Source organism: Hesperophylax consimilis, unplaced genomic scaffold (genome assembly GCF_061612785.1).
Source record: "Hesperophylax consimilis isolate HC1 unplaced genomic scaffold, BYU_Hcon_1.0 scaffold_35, whole genome shotgun sequence".
NCBI lineage: Eukaryota > Metazoa > Arthropoda > Insecta > Trichoptera > Limnephilidae > Hesperophylax > Hesperophylax consimilis.
This window is the reverse complement of record NW_028301265.1, coordinates 180668-187980: the sequence shown is the minus strand read 5'-3', so window position 1 is coordinate 187980 and position 7313 is coordinate 180668. Positions and strand designations below refer to the sequence as shown.

The 7313-nt window shown below is 33.9% G+C and overlaps 1 pseudogene; it reads right to left on the bottom strand.

Moving 5' to 3' along the window:
• Positions 1-5286: 5286 nt before the first annotated feature.
• On the bottom strand, positions 5287-5974 carry LOC149409132 (uncharacterized; annotated as a pseudogene).
• Positions 5975-7313: the final 1339 nt, after the last annotated feature.

Below are 7313 nucleotides of genomic sequence, written 5' to 3'. Positions count from 1 at the left end.
TTTGTGGAAACTCAGTAAACGCCAAAGATGTTTTTATCATCCAAAAAAGGTGCCTACGAAAAATAACAAACTCTGATCACCTGAATTCATGTTGACCAATTTTTAAAAATCTCAAACTTCTGACAGTGACGGACATATATATAATGGAGTTATGCCTGTTAGTTCGATCATCTCCAGAAAAGTTACCACAAAAAACTCAACACATAAACAAGCTACAATGGCTTTCGCAATGTTTGGTGATCAGATATGAATAGCCAAGTATTTCCCCACCTTCCTCTTCCCCGTCTCCTTCCCTTTCCACCACCTTCAGCCTCACAGCCATATTCCACATGTCATAGTCTCACTGGCTTTCAACTCTTGAAGGGTTTCACATTTCAAAAAATTGATAATTATTATACTTGCTACTTAAAAACCAATACTTCCGTGAATTTTCAAATCATGGAGTCATACATTGTCCTTGATAAACAATTTAGTGTATTGTAAATCGCTGCTTAGTTTATTATAATCGTGAATGGACTGAATAGGCTTCGCTTTAATCCACATCCTAACGAACTTCTTTATCGACTTTCCTTACCTTACGTTCTCTCGTCCTTTCTTCTTGAATATAATCGAAATTCCAACATAAATACACATTTTATAAGGGTTGGTTTTGTAAGGTAGATTCCAACCCCAGTGACGGACATTTGGGTCATTTATTTAAATTATTGTACGACAGATTAAACATACATCAACAGTAAAAAAATTCCAAATTTAAAGTTAGGGAGATAGGTACATAAAAAAAGTCAAAGTTATTTTAAAATTTTATACAACCTAGATTAATTCCTCCCTGTATTTACTAATTTCTAGAATAAATTGCCTTGCAAATAAACTACTACATTTATCCTGTTGTTTTTGGATGCTGTAACTAAATTTTAATCCAATGTGCAACCCCGATACTAAATTTAATTTATTGAATAGTATAGTTACATTTAATGTATAGTATAGTAAGCAATAACTTTTAACCTAAAATACCCATTAAAATTTTAAAAATCTTCTGTGAAAAAATAAATACTATTACTACTCCTAGGATTTTTGCAATTTATATGGGTCTTTCAGGCGTATAATTATTGCATATAATAATGTGTTATCCTTTGTGCTTTGCATAAAAACCTTGTCTCGTAAAAATAAGTTTATCGTAAAAAAAATAATGATAAAATGATAGTAATAGTTAATGTTTTATAAATTTTATTCAACAGCACCCCATTCCTTGTCACGCTATGCTGTGCTAGAAAAGCTGTTCTAAAGTGTGGTGTACATATAAGTACCTACTAATTTACGTCTAAGTATATGTTTAAAATAAACGCGTCCTTTAGCTATTATAATAATAATATTTTCACAATATTATGTTTGTATTTTTCTGTTAATTTTATAACCTTAAATGTAAAAGTTACAAATCAATGAACACCATAATATGTATGTATAGTTGTAATGTGTAAACTTTGTTAAATAAAGATATTATTATTATTAATCTAATATATATAAGGAGGAGTGTCTGTTGTCTGTTAGGTAAGGTTAGTTTTAATTTCTCTCTAATTTCTAGTTAGTTTTAATGATCTCCGGTTTTTTTCCAAGATTTTCAAAACAAGAGGCAGTCACTCCCTACAAGAGATTTCGAAGTACCACCTACATCCCCTAATCCCACTTTAAAGCAGATTAAAGCCCGGGTAACGCTGGGTACTTCAAATAGTTAGCATAATATATCGGGGTTGCTCTTCTCACTGAAAAGATCTTTAATCCACAAGACAATGCATATTTATAATTATTTTACAAGCAATAATTATTCGCCTGAAACACTCATCCACATTGAAAAATCTCCTGATAAAAGATACATGACGCCAACGGGACTCGAACCCGTGTCCTTTCGATTTCCGGTCGACAGCTCTGACCACTGAGCTATGGCGGTTTATCTCTTATCCGCGAAATAATTCAATATATACTAGTATTTCATTCAACAATTACTGCTTGTTACATTTTTTCACCTTAGTTTTCAGTTGTTTAACCAACTTTATTTACACGAATAATTATTGCTTGTAAAATAATTGTTACCCTTTGTGCTATTCATAAAAAATCCTGTCTTAAACATTTGTTTACCAAAAAAATAATAATTCATATTTATAATTTGAAAAAATATCTAATTCACTCAAGAAAATACAATAACAAGTACAAACACCCTAATATTAACTCTCTCTACACACGCTAAATGATTGGACGAAATAACACCTTCAAAAATCTTATCAGTATCTATTTTCAAAGCCCTAGAAGTATTGAGAGAAATAAAGGGCTCTATCGGCTTACCCTTAACCCGACTTGAGTGCCTTCTACGGCGGAAAGTGAAGTAGCCCTCTTCAGAACACTAGGGAACTTTGCAATATGGGTTAACCATTCTAGGACCTATTATAGGCTGTGAATCTATCACACATCATAACACGGTTGTTTGGGTATATATTATTGTAAAGGTTGTACAATATTTAATGCGAAAAGAAAAGAAAATTTAATTCCTTACAGTACAAACGACAATAATACAAGTAGTTAAGTATGCCAATTATGCATTAGCTAGTAATTGCTTAAAACTGGCAATACGAAGGTCGCGGGTTCAAAACGTGGCGTGCGCAAATAAATTTTATTTAATGAATTTTTGTTAATTCACAATTCATTCATTTGAAATAAAATACAGCATATTTGCGGCACGTTCCGAATTGGAAGATGCTCTTAGTATTGCCCTGGTGTCAGACCACCATTCAGAATTGAAACGCTACTTGAAATGGCTTTAGCTGTGTTTGGTGACCAGGCCTCCTCTTCCTGATCGCATCCCCCTTCCCGCTACCTTTAGCCTCACAAAATTTAAGATGCCGCTGTCAAACTTGCTGCAGATGGTTGGTAGTCTTTTGCGGAATTCAATTTTTTAAATAATTATGAACTTTGTGCCGCCGATAGAGATTGAACAAAGTGTGTAAATAAAATTGTTTTTTTAGTTATGAGACATGTTGGGGTGCTTAGGGAGGGTTAGCGAAGGGAATATAGGAATAGGATAAAGGGATGGAGGATGGGAGTAGATGGGAAGATAGATCGGTAATCTAGTTTAAGTCATTTATGTAGTTAATTTTTGTTTTACGTCCCGTATACTCGAGTTAAAAATTTCAATGTTGTAATAGTTTAAGTTAAGGCGATACCATACGTAGTAAATGCAAAATCATATGTTTTTGGGTTGAAAATTTGGTCCTCTAGTAATGTTTCAGATGCTTTAATTAAATACTGCGAGTAGAATACATCTTGGCCTTTGAAATAAACGAGTAGTTTTCAGATAAGTCTTTTTATATGCCCAGAAAAAAATTATGTATAAGGCCTATGAAAACTGCTTTAAAGTTCATAATCTCCTACTTACAAACCCATTTTCGGTTATCATTTTATTATATAATGTGGAAAATTAAGTTATTTATGAAATGATCGGAAAAAAAATAAATATTTATGCCTGAACATCCACAAAATAAAATAAAAGGCACTTTTTGGCCATGTTTTTTTCTTGTTAAGCGGGAATTTAAACTTTATCGCCATATACGTAAAGGTTGTTATTGATAGGGGCTGAATTTAAAATATTACACGACGTAGTGCATCGCCTTAAACGAAAGTTTTTATGTGTCTATTTATTTACTAAGAATAAGCTGTAACCCGTCACGCGCTGCCGTGGCTTAATCTGTCTGTGCAGATTGAGAAACAATTGCGCGTGTTGCTTTTACGTCCAACAGATGGCTCTGTTTAAAAAAAACGTGTTTTTACCTGCCACAAGCGACATTTATGTAATATAGGTATATAAAATAACACGAGTATTCGAATGCAACAATGTGTTAAAATTTCAAAGCAATCTGTGAAAAAGATTTGAGATTTTGAACAAACGAACATAAACATTTTTAGTTATATAGATTAATGGCACAAGTGCTATTTTCACACATGTTTTGTTTGCAGTCATGGTACAATATAGAAAGAAAAAATATATAATAAGATCATAAAAAGAAAGAAAACAATAGAAACAAGAACATCCATTAGTCCACAGTTAATAAAACGAACGAAGAAGAAAAAAATCCTGTTATGCGGTGACCTCGTTAAAAATGCACTGCTTAAGTGTTTAATTAGTATAGCTGTGTACTTCAATAGAGGCGTATTAAAAACTTCCGAAACATTAGCATAAGGTTATCTGTAGGATATAAGAGGATCTTTAGAAACAGGACTTCGCTTTAGAATTGGTCTTGCAAAGAGCGAGATGAAAAGTGAGTGATTGTCTGCTGTTGCGATTTGGACTAATATGGAATGATAAAGGTTGAAGAAAATCAGTAGGATAAAATTCCCTGGGAATCGATTCTCCAATCCAGGCCGCTCGAAATTGCCGTCAAAGTATATACATTGGTCGATGTTCTTATTCTTGAGTCTTGTCAAAGGTACACACTTACATAATTTCACTCGAACAACGAGTGGGTCATTTTGGGGGTAAGTGCGTCCAGGGTATCGATTCTTCAATCCAGGCCGGTCGCAATCACCATCGAAAGTACATACATTGGTGGACGTTCTTGAGTCTTGTCATAGGTAAACACTTACATAATTCCACTCGAACAACGAGTGGATCATTTTGGGGGTTAGTGCGCCCAGGGTAAAGATTCTCCAATCCAGGCCGGTCGCAACTACCGTCAAAAGTACATACATTGGTCGACGATCTTATTCTTGAGTATCATCGAAGGTACAGACTTACATAATTCCACTCGAAAAACGAGTGGTTTGACCCTCTCGTTGTTTGAACATCATTGAACATCGATGCCCAGAACTATACAAAGTTATGTACTTGTTTTAATTTTCTTAAATTTTTCTGTCTTCACGCAATATTTAACCATGTGTGCTGATGGTAGATGCTACATTAGCCTGTGGCATTCGTATGAAAATGAAAATTATTGCATCACACTATAATAATAATAATAATAAGCCTTTTATTCTGAACTTCTGTTAGGTATATTAATAATAGAAATGTTTTGTTTGTTGTAATATATCCCGAAGCTCAGTTTGCCTCTTGGCATAGGCCTCCTCTTATTTTTCTCGAATTTAAAGTTGCAATATTGAGTATTTTGTTTATTCTTGTTGTTAGAGGGTTGGGGTCAATAACTCCCGCGGGGTCCAGCCGAATCGGGAGACTTTTTGTTGGTTGGTTTTGGTTGTTAATTTTGGTTGGTGTTAATATTTCTTGTTTCCGATCTTCCGAGACAGTAGTTAGTTTTTTGGAGCATTTAGTTGTGGGTCAGAACTTTCCCGGTTGACATAGTTCAGTATGTTAGGTCTGTTAGTCTCTTTCATGCTAGTTTTGGGTAGAGGTTGTGAAGGATTGCTTGATATTTTGTTTGTATTTACTTTCTTCTGTGCTGATGACTTAGGAGAATCCGAAGTTCCTCTTTTTAGCTTTTCGCTAATGTTTTCCTTCGGTTTTAACACTATCAGTTTGTCATATTTTATGTAAGCAATTTTTTCTTTCTTTTTCTCTTCTTCTAGTTGAGGTTGTAACTGTTTTCATTTGTCCAGAATTTCCTTCGAGTAGTCTTCTTTCACATTAATACATGGCGGAAGGTTTGTCTTGATCTTGAGTATAAGGTGTTTTTTTCCATTGGGTCGTGATAGAGGCTATGACCGAACGATTCGTGTTTTCGTTTTGTTTCCCTATTCTGTACACGTTGCTAATTTTTTGGCTGTCCAAATGTACTCCCGTTTTTACTATGAGGTCTTTAATGTAGTCTACTAGGTCTCCTTCAGATTTTCCCCTATCTTCCATTCCGAAGAACACCAGGTTCTTTTTACGTTTTTCTCTATCTACTGCTTTAAGTTTTTGTTCTAGTTCTGAAACTTTATTTTTAAAGATATTGTTTTCTTCAATAATTGTTTTCATCTTCTCATGTAGCGCTTCCATCACATTTCTAACGGAATGAGTTATTATTTCCGCTTGTTTTTCTAATTTCTCATCAAGTTTAGATAAAAAATAATTCCATGTTTTTGTCCATTTTGTTTGTGTTTTGTAAAAAATTTTCAGATGGGGTGATTTGGTTTATGTATATTAGCGCCTGTTGTTGGGCAAAATTTCGGCACACCTGTAAAAACTTTCGTAATTACGCCTGTTTGCAGTTCTAGTTATTTTAATTTTTTTTAATTTTCAGATTACGCTTTTACTGCCATCTATTGACTGTTAGGGTTATCTCGTTTTTAAGATTTTTGGTTTAGTGTCTGTACGTATTTACCGCCATCTATGAACAGGTACTTTGTAAATATGATAATAAAATAAAAAGATTTGGTTTGTTCGAGGATTGAACCCTTCTCCGAAGATACTGGAGCCAAACACTTTACACTTATGCCAATTCACTGTTGAGTCTCACCGAGATTATACTCGATATTAAACAATTGTCAACATAATGTGCTAGAGTGTATTTTAGTTACAGCATAAATCACAATTTTTGTTTTTTAATTCACAATTCAAATTTGTTAAGAATTCACTTATTGATAGATTTTTATTTTGTTTTGTTTTAGTTCGCTTATTTAGGTTAAGACTTTCTTTTTGTTCACTTTTGCACAATTAAAGTTTAGACTTCCAGTTTATCACTTTTGAAGCACTCGCCGTTCGAGTATCGGTAAATCAGATACACAAGAATATAGATTGTGTAGCCACTTTTATTTTACACACAAAATTTCAGTTTTTAGACGCTTTTTGTACGAGTTATCAAAACATTTCTAGATGAAATCTTAGGTAGATTGTGTGTCAATATTTTTGAAAAAAGTCACTTTTTAAGCATATCTCGGTAGAATACCGGGAGATAATCACACCGGGTGATAGCCCGAGAAAAATACAGCACTTCAGTAGCAAATTTGATTCGATTTAGACACAATTTCATGTTATGATTCTTCAAAAACTGGAGCTAGCAAAGTTAGCGACCGCACGCAATACTAATTGTCTCGAATACTATGCGTGAATTAAAAATTTTGCCTTCATATACCTATTTGGCACGAAAAATCTCTGTGTTTCTCAGTCTTATTATCTCCACCGAGACAAGAAACGGAAACAACGTAAGACTATGAAAATCTGTGGTTTGCATGCAACCTTTTTGAAGAAAATATTCAGTATCAAAGACAATATGTGTTATTTGTGTGAACAAGAGTCCCAATTGCTTCCATCTATCTGGTGCTAGAGAGCTATGTTCCCTAATTGGGCTATGTTGTCAGGCTGAAAGGAAGAGTTGTGGGGATGGAAAAGAAAGAAG